Source organism: Macrobrachium rosenbergii, chromosome 48 (genome assembly GCF_040412425.1).
Source record: "Macrobrachium rosenbergii isolate ZJJX-2024 chromosome 48, ASM4041242v1, whole genome shotgun sequence".
Lineage (NCBI taxonomy): Eukaryota > Metazoa > Arthropoda > Malacostraca > Decapoda > Palaemonidae > Macrobrachium > Macrobrachium rosenbergii.
In genome coordinates, this window is record NC_089788.1 from 53,249,548 (window position 1) to 53,262,991 (window position 13,444).

General features: G+C 39.7%; 1 protein-coding gene across 2 annotated transcripts in view; it reads left to right on the top strand.

The window, feature by feature from the left end:
• The window catches only part of Tango2 (transport and golgi organization 2), a 120,117-nt gene that overhangs the window by 85,819 nt on the left and 20,854 nt on the right, over nt 1-13,444 (top strand). The gene's annotated exons all lie outside the window — the stretch shown is intronic.

The window sequence follows — 13,444 nt, forward strand, 5'->3', positions numbered from 1 at the left end:
CATGTTTAGGACTCTTACAGTATTTGATAACATATAAGAAATTTTTCCCAAAAAAACAAAAATTAATGGCTCAAAAAATGACTCTCAGGTCATATATGCATAGAAATGAACTCTTTGAGGCTTACATTATCTACGATGCTCATTACTGTAGGCTAATATTGTAGCAGGTGGTCAGTGTTTCCTAGCCTGACCCCATAAAATAATATTTTTTTCTTGAGCAACTTTATTGCAATTATTATTATTCCTATAATTACTATTATCATCATTACAGTACAGTATTAGTTTTAAATTAATTTTATACAGTCATACTTCGGTTAAGTTACTTGAAATGTTCCAGAAGGCTGTCTTTTAACCAAGCAAATTTTTCCCATAAGAAATAAATGTAATGGGAATTGGATTAATCTATTCCAGATCTCCAAAAATACAACAAATAAAAGCATTTAAACTCTAATTTAAGAAGCCTTGCATGCAGAAATTGTACATAAAAGAACATAAAGTAAATAGATGAAATATATGCACATTTGTTCCCACTTTTCCTGTAACTGGGAGAGTTGATGGCTTATGTGGCAGGTGGTGAGGAAGGTGAAGAGAAGGAAGCACTCATTCCAGGGGTGGTTTCCAGGAAATCACCATGCAGTTGTCTTGCCTTTAAACAAGATATATCCTCAGAAACACTATCGCCAGCCAATTGTTACTCATTTATCTAAATTAACAACTATTTCTCAGCTGCTTCAATTGTCTAAGACCTATGCATTGTAACAAATTTCACTTGCTCAGCAACATCAGTTCGTTTGATGGCCTCTTTACATTTTAATATAATAGGAATTGTTGGTTTGGTCATCCCATACTTCTTTGTTGTGTGTGTGTGTGTGTGTGTGTGTGTGGGGCAACAGTTTAGCAGAAATACACCCTGAGCAAGACCCATGCATAGACTGAACCTTGCCCTGTGCTTCAGCTGGGAACTGCACATGTGGCATGCTTATTCCCATACGTATTCTAACCAGTCATCTTTCTCCATAAACCAAGCAAACGTCCATTAACTGTAGATTTTTTGAGGACTAAACATGTTAATCAAATTGTAAATAAAGCAAGGTGTCCGTTAACTGAGGTATGACAGTATTTAAAGACTGTTGAGTAACATTAATAGTTGAATATCTTTAGTTTGAATACCCAAAATCAACAGTGAAGGTCAGATTTTTTAAACAAGTCAGTTAAAGATATTTGGCAGAATCTCCATCATTTTCAATGAACTTAGTCAAAATTTTAAGAGCTGTAATTAATGAATAAAATCTAGACCTTTTCATTAATAAAGAATTCCTTTGTGCAAGCTCTGTGAGAACTAACAAAAATAATAGTAATGAACCAACAAAATTTCTTAACAGATCTGTTTCTAAAACTTGAATTTCATTGTCAATTATATTTTGGACATTCTCACAAAAAATGCATAACTATTAAGTGTTACTCTGCAGTCTGTGCACACAGGGATTAGATCATATGGGCTGTTCATCAAAAATCCTTTGGCCAAATGAAAGTGACCAGTTCTAAGACATTGTAAAAATTAATGGTCTTGATCTGTTTTACTTTGTTACTATCATATTCATTATTCCTTATATTCTGCGAATCCTTAATTATAATGGGTTTTTACAGATTTTATATAATCATGGTATATCTGTATGTGAACTTGTCATAGTAGTTGCAGCTTGGCTGTTCTGTCAGCTTCTCCATTTCCTTGAATGCTGTATGGGCAGGAATCCAACATATTTTTACATTTCTACCATCTTCATATAATTTGTGAATTTTTATTTTTGGATTATACTGTACTTTGGAAAGCTGCTGTAGCACTTCTAGAGTTGCTAATTTATAGCAAATTACAGTTTTCTTTGATGGTATATCTATAAAAAATTTCTCTTGGCTGATCCTACTACACATAATTCTGTAGTGAAACCAGAAGCCTTTTAAGGCATGGAAAATTGGTATGTTTTGTTGGGTTCAATGGGTACAGTATACTGTATTGCATAGTGTGAACCTTTACATCTTTTATTTTGTGATGTATGTTATTTAAGGTGTTCTGGAATATATTTATGATAATAGATTTTATTTCAGCTCAAGGTCATATACATGGAATATACAAAGTAGAGACAATCTAGATACATGAGATAACATGGTAAAAAATTATAAATCGGTAATATCCACACAGTTGCTGAAGAAACTTAAAAAACAGTATCCATAATAGTGGTGATGACAGTAATAATATTGAGAATAGTAGAAAAAGCTTAGGTGGTTACAGAAGTCAGGTCCAGAAGGCTAAATACAAAAATTGAAAATAACAAAACTCTACAATGATATTGATCACAGTAATAATATAGAAAGAAAATATTAATAAATGTAAATAATAATAATAATAATAAAAAATAATAATGACAGATTCTGCAGATGGCACTTCATAATTGCAAAAATAAGTCATTTAAGGAACAGATGCCTCATTATCCCATCTTTCCCACAATTTAGATCTTCTTCTTGCCTCACTGCTTAGGATGCTTTGTATGAGCGAATTGCTACTGTTTCTCAGTCGGGTGATTAGACTGGATATTGTTTGCCTAACAATGATTATTAAATTATCCAGTCGGTTTTCTGTGAACATCTGTGTAACGGAGGGATAGTGAGGAGTGTTTGTGAGGCGTCTCAGAATGTCATAGTGAACAACAGTGTACATCTCTTGGTCTCTTGAGTATAGTTCGTCCAAAGGGAACGTCCATGTATACTGAAGTAGTATGAGTGGAAGAGTAGCAGTTTTGTATTTCGGTGACAGAAGGCAAACCTCCTTGCAGTCATGTTGCCAGTTGCACATAGTTTATGATGCCTCTGTTGTATGTCTGCTGTATCTTTTAAGTTGTCCATGATAATGTGGCCCAAATATGGAAATTCATGCACGAATTCCAGGCAATGATTTCCGGGAAAATCTATGGTTCTGCAATATGCTTAAGCAATCTCGGGAGCAGCAACATACACTGAGTCTTGGTTTCGTTGTATAGGATATCAAATTCCTCTGCACATTGGCGGCGAGTGTCAATGAGTCGCTGGAGACCTTGCACTGATGGGCAAATCAGAACCATATTGTCGGTGTAACAGAGGTTGTTTATTGTTGTTTCGTTGATAGTGCATCCAATTGGTAATGAGTTCAGTTTGACATTCAGGGCATCTGAGTACATATTAAACAGGTATGGAGAGAGAATGCCTCCTTGCCAGAGCCTGTTTAGGGAACTGAAGGTGTACTACAATACATTATCTTATGTGACAGAATTGCTGTGTGGAAAACCAACAACATAAAAATGCCAATTAAATATAGAGGTGTGCCTCGTTTGTGCAGCTTCAGGTAGTTACTCTGTCAAATGCTTTTCTCAAAACTACAAAACATAGGAAAACAGGAGAGGCTGATGACAGGTAATAGTTCAGCAATTCTTTCAGGATGTAGATGCAGGTGTTGGTTGACTGGTTTACTTTAAAGCCGAACTGGTTGTCAGTAGTGTAGAGAGGGGAGAAGTCTCACTAGAAGAACAGACTCGAGTATCTTCGACGCAGTTGTAGTAATTGCAATCAGGCAATAATTGCCAGGGTCAGCTACATCCTTTAGCATGTTTTTTATTAATGGTATTAAGTGAACTAAGAGTAGGGAGTCTGGAAGAAACTGGTGAACTATGCATGCACTGAATAGAGCAGCTAGTAAAATGTAAATTATCAGATGGCAGAATTTGAAAGCTTCAGCAGGTAGACCATTGCAGCCAGGTGATTTTTTATTAGGTAGGTTGTTTATGGCATTGCTGATGTTACCTGGTGTAATACAGTCAGCGAAATGAAACTGAATGTTATCAGTAAGGAGGTTATCTACATCCCTTTGGGAGTCTTGATCGTTCATGCAATTTAGGATAGTGCAGTGATTGCCCCACATTCGTGCGATAGCCTCGTCACTGACGGCTTCTACTTTCTGTGATAGCTTTTTAGTTTTGAGATTTAGGGATTGAATGTCTTTCCAGAGACAAGGATAATCTCCAATTGTAATTTTTTAGATATTGCATCAGGTCTTAGTTGCTTTTCATTCAGTCTGCAGTGTTTAGATAAATATTTTAGGTGTGTACAAGTTTATATCCTATGCACAGCCTAAGGAGGCGGTATTTGTTGACTCAAACTATCTGTTGAGTCTAACTGGGAAAGGTGGTGGGTAATTTTATTTTTAGATATATCTTTGATCATAAAGTGTTTTGTTGGTGAGTCACTTGCTTGCATTTTACTTTTATTACAATATCACATTGAAGAGTTAGAGGTGATTCACCCCTTTCGACTTCGATAGAAGCTTTTTGGGAAGATTTAAAATCTCCAGTGCATATTCTAAGTCCCTCATCATGAATTGGCTCCAGGCTTATCAGTACCGACCAGAGGGTTAGCTGTATAACAGGTACTCATAGTCTAGAATATAAAGAACAGTTCTTTGTAAAGCATTGTCAAGGTTGTTTTGTCAGCTTCCCAATTTGTGTGAAATAACTTCCTTACCAAATTGTATATTTTTGCGTTGGGCTTTTAGAATTCTGAAAAGAAAACTATTTTGCCAGCTTTGTTTGTCTGTCCGCACTTTTTTCTGTCTGCCCTCAGATCTTAAAAACTACTGAGGCTAGAGGACTGCAAATTGTGTGATGATCATCCACCCTCCAGTCATCAAACATACCAAATTGCAGCCCTCTAGCCTCAGTAGTTTTTATTTTATTTAAGGTTTAGGTTAACCATATCATGTTTCTGGCAACGATATAGGATAGGCTACCAGTATCCCATGGTTAAAGTTTCATGGGCTGCAGCTCATACAGCATTAACTGAGACCACTGAAAGATAGATCTATTTTCCGTGGCCTTGATTATAGCAAAATCCTTAGCCCTTTGCATCTAAGCCCCGCCCACTGCATGCCAGTGATTTGCTAGCTCTCGAAAGGGGAATGAAGTCACGCTAGTTAACAGTCCAAATGATTGCCAGTACAGATTAAACTCCGTTTGGTCATGTTGAGCTCCGTGCATGAATGATGACCACAGATTTGAGTTACCAGAATTGTGAAGTATGCAATTGATATCTCTCATGAAAGATATATATTAAGTTATAAAATATCATTACGAAGATCTTGGGTCATTCTGTCTGTGCATCTTTTTTTTTTATTTTGATCATGCGCAGCCTAAATACACAAGCTTCTTGCTTTTTGTTTCTTTTAAACTGGTGTTGGCCCACATAAGCGATTCCACATAGACCATATTATTTGAAATGAAGCATCGACTTATGCAGCCAGTTCCGATATTAAGGTATTAATTCATCATAATCCTGCATGTCAAATGTTAATATCATTGTGAGATAAGGCCTACATGTAAAGTTCTTATATTAGAGGCAATGCAGGGCATAGGCCTACAGATCAAGTTCTTATATTTTGAGGCAATAACAGGCCTACACATCAAAATCTCATATTTTGAGGCAATGACAGGGCATAGGCCTACACATCAAATTCTTATACGTATTTTGAGGCAATGGCAGGCATAGGCCTACACATCAAATTCTTATACGCATTTTGAGGCAGTGGCAGGCATAGGCCTACACATCAAATTCTTGTACATATTTTAATGGCCCCCGCTGGGTTGTTCCATATGAATAGATATCATCTTCTGAATAATAATAATAATAATAATAATTCTGAAAAGCTCATGTTTATTACCCAATAATGCATGTTTTCACAATGGAATTTCTGCTTGAGAAGTCCTTCAAAATTACAGTACTATTTTCATTACACATATAGGAAGCTGGCATGAGTGTTGAAATTGCTGGGTCATACTCATGTAGGCATTACTGGAAATGAGGATGCTGGCAAGACAGCCCAAACTACAATGCTGTGAATAAATTAAATACTGTATACCTGTTCTTTTCAGTGTTTTGTTGCTATCTCTTAAACCCACCATATTTTGTTCATGGCCAGAATTCTGGGATAATGACTCTGACCTAATTAAAATAGATTAAACCACCTGTTGAACTGTAGTGTTCACTCCTAAAGGAACATCTTGTTCAATACTATCTCATCTTTGAATTGGTCACTTTCATCTGACTCAGTCCTTGAACACAGAATTCAGATCAACATTTTGAATCAGACATCTTCAGTGATTGTCCAGCTTTCAGAAGTATTGTAAACAATTGTTCACATGTGTAACACCTGGGTTTTAACTTATGGATAATTCTTCTAGCAACAGCTGGAAACCAGTAAAAGTAACAAACAAGGAATTGGTGGCAACGAGGTAGGCCGATAGGAATAGATGGCAACTGTCAAGTTCCTTCGCCCATGTATCGAAGGAATGACACCTCAGTTTCTTCTTTACCGCCCTCGTAGGAAGACAAGCATTCTCTCTTCTCTCCGAAGCTGGTGTTTTTTACTTATTTTGTTGTGCTTGTGTTTGCTTGAGCTTTTGGGTGATTCTGTGTTTTCGTGTGCTGTGTGCTTTCTTATGATCATGTATCCTCAAAAATCATCCCAGCCTCCAGTTTTCTGCCAGGCTTTCCAAGCATCAGTGGATTTGCCCTGGCATTAATGGCTATCCTTGCTCTTGTTTTTTGATATCGGCTGAGACTGATCCCCATTCTGCATATAGCCAATGTAGAGCTAATGATTGTAACATCACTAATCCATGCCCTGAGTGTCATTCTTGGCCTCCAGAGCAGTGGAGGGTTTTTGCCAAGAAGAGGCAGCATAGGAGGGAGTCGGAGGCTCCATCTTGGAAGGGGTTCTCTTCTCTGATGGGTGCGTCACATGCTGCTTCCTGTTCTGCAGTTGGGACCTGACTTTGATACTGGGCAGCCTCACCCATGCCCCGTTTGAGCCTCTGCATCCTGCTGGCTCTGGCCTCCTCGAAGCAAGTTGGTGAACTCCATGGCCTATCTTATGATGTCAAGCATACAAGGGGTTGGACGTCTGTAGCCTTCAAATACATCCCGGAATTCGTGGCTAAGATCCAAACTCGTGTCATGATGACAGATTTGATTCCTTCTAAATTCTGTCTCTTAATGACTTTGTTTATAACGATCCGGACAAATTGCTCTTTTGCCCTGTCCGAGCACTACACTGCTACCTGAAAAGGACTTGCCATCTCCAGCTGGGGTGCCGAAGACTTTTCCTTAGCACTGGCCGGAACAAGATAGAAGTGTCCAAGAACACGATCTCCTTTTGGCTGTGTGAGACTATCAGACAAGCCTATGGTTCAACTTCATGCTCCAATCCTAACACAGTCCATGCAAGAGAACAAGATGTTAGGGGGCTAATCCCTCCTTTGGCATTTAAAAAGAACTTGTCTGTTCAAAGGATTTTGAAGGCTGGCACATGGCCTCATCAGACCACCTTCACTCCCTTCTATCTGCCGGACATTGCCCACAGGTCCTTGGACACTTTCCTTGGGTCCAGTTGTGGCTGCTCAACAGGTTGTCTAACTCATCCAGTGCCCCAAGCGGGACAGTTTGTATCTTACCTAAGATGATGGTATGAAAGTGAGAATGAGTGGGATGGCTGGTCTCTTTCAGTTTCCTTTCTTTTCTTCTCTACCTGGTGGGCAAAAAAATCATTCCATCATGTCTTGGATTGGGTCTGATACAGGTGAGACTGCAGCCTTTTTGTTTTAAGTTTTGCTTATACCTACACGAGTATAAAACTTTGGCAAAAGCAAGCCCCTTCTCTCTCTAGCAAGGGAAGAGAGGATTGATAGCAAAACAAAGGTTTGTTATCTACAGATATAGTTCTTTAACTTCCTCCTACATTGTCTCATCACATTGTATGGAATCCCAGAAGTCTGACTGCTAAATAGTCACTTATTTATTATGTCAGAGACTTTTGTTCCTTTCCATAGGCTTCTTTAAGCCAGGAAGAGTTACCAGGTGTGCTGGACCTCCAGTTAGTTCCAGACTTTCTTTCCTCCCTCCGAAGTTTGTATTTTTCATAGCTAACAAACCTGTGGTCGTAACTTATATGGCCCACCTCTAGCCACCCCTCAACCAAGTTTCCTGGGATGGAAGAAACTGAGGCGTCATTCCTTTGATACATGTGCCAAGGAACTTGACAGTTGCTACCTAGGCCTATCAGCCTACCATGTTGCCACCAATTCCTTTGTTTGTTACTTTTACTAGTTTCCAGCTGGCGCTAGAAGAATTATACATAGTTAAGATTGCAGGTTTGTTAGCTATGAAAAATACAAATTGATTAATAAATTTGCCATTTTTTGAAATTTTGTCAGATATTCAGTTTAAATAATGAAGTTTTTAAGGATTGATGTCTTGTTATAAAAACATGGTTTGTTCATTACAAACTCATTAATCAGTCATAAATTGCATTAATCTGTTTAAGTAAGAGGAGGAAGTAGTTGAGGGTGTATGGAGAGGAAAGTACTTGGCATCTCCAAGTGCCTGTTCATTGGATGGCATTGTTTGAAATTGAACTTTAAAACTGACAAAGAGGAAAGAGCACAAAACTTATGGGCTTTGATCAAGAGCCAAGAGAGTTCCTCCTGTGAAACATCAGAATATGCTTAAAATTAACTCAGTGAAAGCCCTGAGAACTTCTGTGCCCAGTGTAAAGGAAAAGACAGTACAAAGGTGAACAGAAGTCCTCAGTATCTTGTGGACAGGATAAAAAGTAGGTCCTCAGGAGGTGGCAAGGTTGGAACAGTGAAAGGTGCCTGAGCTAAATCCAGCTGCCTTAAGGATTGAGGTTTGGCATCAAAATTCAGAGAAAATGAAAGCCCACTTGAAGACCAGAGACAGGAAGGGTTTTCACATTGAGTATACTGACACGCTTGGAGGTGGCACTGTCTTGAGAATCTGATGAAATAAGGTGTGATAGGATGGTTCATTAAGTTGTATGGTTAGGCTGCACAATATTCTACTAACTTGTGGCGAAACTGGAGGCTTCTGAATAAACAAATGAAATTGACTAAACGAGCCCAAGGTGTCCCAGTCATTGCCGAAATCCACACCATGTTGAGGGAAACTTGAAGAGGTAGAAGATCTCTAGCTCTTCATAGCAGACAGTGACAGCAATGGCTTCTTAACCTCTGGCACACTGAACAACCGGCCGACACTGCCCTCAAGCAGAGGAGTTTTTCTGTAACTACCTACTAAGTCACTCGCAGTCTTTCTGGACTAGTATCTGAATAGCAAGTACCATGCAGTTAAACCTACCATACTACCATGGTTAAACCCATGGTCACAAGAAGAGACGATGGGAAACAGCACTTGCCCGACTACGTATCAGTCATACAAATCTAACATACTCCACCTGAACGGATCACCTCCACACACTGGGTCCAACTTGTCATACCCCTCTTTCAGTATCCCATCTAACCTTTTCTTGCCCCCAACACAGTCGCACGCAACAGAGCATTTCCCAGCCTAACCTCTCTTCCCTATAGACCTCACCTTCAAGATATTCTCACCAAACCAGGACACTTCTCCATAGAAAGGTAATCTACTTTCTTCAACAAAGAAACATTCATCAAATATGCTATCAATTACTAACTTTGAACATACTTTTATCTATAAATAGCACTACATAGCACCATATGGTCTGCATGATTTAGTGCTTAATGGATATTAATTCAACTCAATTCAGGCAGAGGAGTGGGTACTTGTCCACTACCTTAAGCTACATATCTTGCCCCATTTCTCTGATGAAGGTTAGTTAATAAGCAAACTTGCAAGGGGCGGCTATAGCTGATGGTACTATGACCTTAGAGAAAACCCATCTCTCGGAATTATCATCATATATTTTTACTTCAGCTTTTCCCTCTGGTGGGTTAGACGCTAAGATAAGCTCTACACCTAAAGATAAGAGGATTCCAGAGGGGGCGAAACAGATAGAAATGAGGATGCTTGATAAGGTCCTTCAAGTGGGAAGATCTCTGAAATTGTCCATAACTGTATAAAAAGAATTCTGTGAAGAACACTTCTGAGTTAAACTACATAGTGCGTCCTCAACTTACAGTGCCACCGACTTAAGACACTTCGATCTTATGGCCCTTTTTCAGTGCCGTGACTTGATGTTGCATCAAGATACGGTGCCGTAAGCGCTGCTGATGGCACTAACAGCAAGAATAGGCATCAAGTTAATGGCGCTGATAACAGAGAAAATTCGACTTACGACGGAAATCAACTTACAGCGTGTCGCTGGAAAGTTCCCCACCGTAAGTCGAGGATGCACTGTATTTATAATATTCATACTGGGACCAGAGGAAGCATTACCATGAGTTCAAGGAACTCTTGAATCAGTGCCTGTTTGATCAGAGTGCAAGGAAAGTTGTATATAACTAAACCACTCCAAGCTTACAACAGTGCCTCTATTGACCAAGCTGTTCAGTATTGGTACAGAGAGTAATGCAGAGGAAGTAGGGTAATCAGTGATGCGGCAGATCCAACCAGGGCATTTCCCACCCTTGACAAAGAGTCATGGAGAATTGTATATTTAGACCAGTGAGGTTGTTTGCTGTCACATATCAAACCAACTTCAGGGATGAACCATGTCACAATGGTAGCATTGTTTTCCTTTGCTCAGGCTAAGATATTTACGGCTAGCAGGTAGAGTGACTGAATGTGTAACCTTGATTCTAAAGATGTGTTGGTTGTGTTGCAGATATGACCCCAACACTTCAGTCAAGGATGTCACAAATACTGGAGGATTAAGGACATGGCACGTAACTCAAAGAAGTTTTTATACCTTAGCTGATCCTTGGGCAACCAAGGACCAGCAAAGTGCTCCAGCCATGAGTCAAAATATCCTGAAAAATTGAGTCATCTGGGTATGTAGAACCAGGGAGACACCTTGCTGTTGCTGTGATATTGTGGACAATTTCCAATATTTCATCAGCTGAAGTTGAAGGAAGTGGATCCAGAACCAGCCTCTTCAGTCACACCAGGTGAAGGTGGACTGTGTCCTGTGAGGTTCACACTGTCTCTAGGATGGTAATAATTTGCATGCTGAGGTATGCGGCTTGAGTTAAAGGAGGACATGTCAGACCCGTAACCTGAGAAACTGACACAGAACATGAAGGATAGCCAGACGATTCCTTATAAGATTAAAAAATATGGCGGTTGTATAGGTAAGCTAAGAAGGCATATCCTCATGGCAGATATCCTGAAACTGATAAACCATCCCACCAATGTGAAGTATGCATCCTTTAGGTCCAGAGAAGTAAGTAAATCTCATTTTTTAATTTACCTCCTTACTGATTCCATTCTCCATTTGAAAAGGTTTCAGATCAAGAAACTTGTTGAGCTAGCTTAGACAAATTCATTTTCAGCCTTCCAAGGCCTGTAGAATCCGGATGTCTCCAGCAAAGCTTCTTTGATGACTCCCTTCAGTAACACGGAGCAGATCTCTTCATGGGTCAAGTAGGAATTGTAGTGGACAGGCCGAGGGACTTTCTCCCACAATGCTGACCTAAAGTCCTGGAACCTACCCTTCATGGAAGCTAAACAACTGGATGGTTAGATAAATTCTCATTTCTTCTTTCCACTGACGAGACAGGTTGTTGGTGATACTCCATTTGGGATGCAAGGGCAGCCACAAGTTTCTAGGCTGAAAAGCTCTACACTGGTAAGGGCAAGCCAGGGTGCAATTTAGATTTGACAAATAATGTTTTATCCATTCAGCTATTGAGGGATATTAGTTGATTTTGACTCTGCCAAGTATAAGATTAGCATTTTGGTGCAGATCCATGAAAGATCAAGGCCGACAGGATTATTTGCTCTAAGGGGCAGGCCTAGAGGAGGACAAGAAAGCCAGTAGTTTAATCAAGTTCCCAGTACTAAAAGTAGCTGCTCTGACAACAATAAACTCAAATCATCCCCCAGTTCTTGAACCAGGGGTTCCAGGAACGAGACAGGATTTAAGGGCTGGAGGTTTGAAGCTTGGTTAAGTCAGCAGTAGAAAATTTTCTTAACAGCAACATTCCTCTTTCACATCACACTTTGTCAGCTGGTATAAGGTGAGAGGAATGTGAAAAATAAAGGCATGCCCATGAGAAAGGATAAGGCAGCAAGCCTTCACATCATTTGCAAAGGGACTCCCATCAGCTGAAGGACACTGGCTCTGCAGAACAGTCACTCTTGCTAGAAAAACAAGGCCAGCCACTCTATGCAAAACCTCGTAATTGTCAGCCTTCACTGGCGATCACAACGTGTGACTTCAGAAAAGGAGGTCTGTAACCACAGATGCTGTAAAATTTACTTAAATGCTGCTCAGGTATAGAAAATTAGTGAAGGGCAACCCTCTGGGCAGTCGCAACCCAGAGTTTTAACAAAACTTTCTGATCTCAGAACCATGCAGTTCAAAAAGGCATTGGTCAGCTTGGGCAGGGAAGGTAATACAGTATATTGTGGGAAAGACTTATCATTTTTCTGTAGCTCACTATCTGAAGCTTCATACAGAAGTTAGAAAGGATTATTGATCTTCACAATCATGCAAACTCAGTTAATAGCCTCTGTAAAGTTGTCTTGTTGGAAAGCATGCAGATTGTCTGTAACTTCCTCATTGGTATCCATGTCCTTTGATTAATCAAAATTAGCTTTCTTGGGATATGAAGAGTCCCAGGAATATTGGACATATCCTAAGACCATAAGATTCAGGAGGAGTCTTGTGGTTCTACTCACCGATCCAGGCCCTTCGGCATTAGTTGAGCCCCAGAAAAGATGAGCACAAATTTGACTCTAGTATCTGAATTGTTGGGTGAAATTGAAAGAAAAGATCATGAGGGATAAGAAGAGAAGCAAGAAATTTAAAGATTAGAGGAGGAGGGGCATTTCTGGAGGGAACCACAGACGAAGAGTAGAGTGGCTGACATCATAACTTCCAAGAGCACAATTAGCCAACAGGGTTAACTGTTACAGAAACATGTTGAGTAAGTGAGGTATCACATCTACAACTATGATAATTAGAAGCTGCAACCTACAACTATGAAAATTAGAGGCTGCATCATTTCTGAATTTCAATGGTTCAAAGAATCTGATAAGCATTTTCTGTAGTGAATGTGCCTCCGGGAGTAAGAGCTGTCACATGCCTGACACCAGTAAAAGTTTCAGGCAAACAGAGACTTTGCCCAAGATGCTTCAAAATCTCCTTAAGGTAGGATGGATCTCAGCAGTTACAGCAACTGTAGGAGGTAACAAAAGAGTAGAATTCATAGGTCATGAGTCAGAGAGCAAATAAATTCCAGTTGATGTTGGCATCACAGTTGAAGACTAGGGGAAGGCAAGTCATTACGTTATCCACTGAAAGAAGAGATGGAGACTGGTAGTAATGCAGAGGCAGCAGTTGAAGGAAGCAGCCCAGGAGCTGAGACTGAATCAGTTAAGTTATCTAAAGCTGAGCCAACCACTGATGAAAGTTATCTATGAGTGG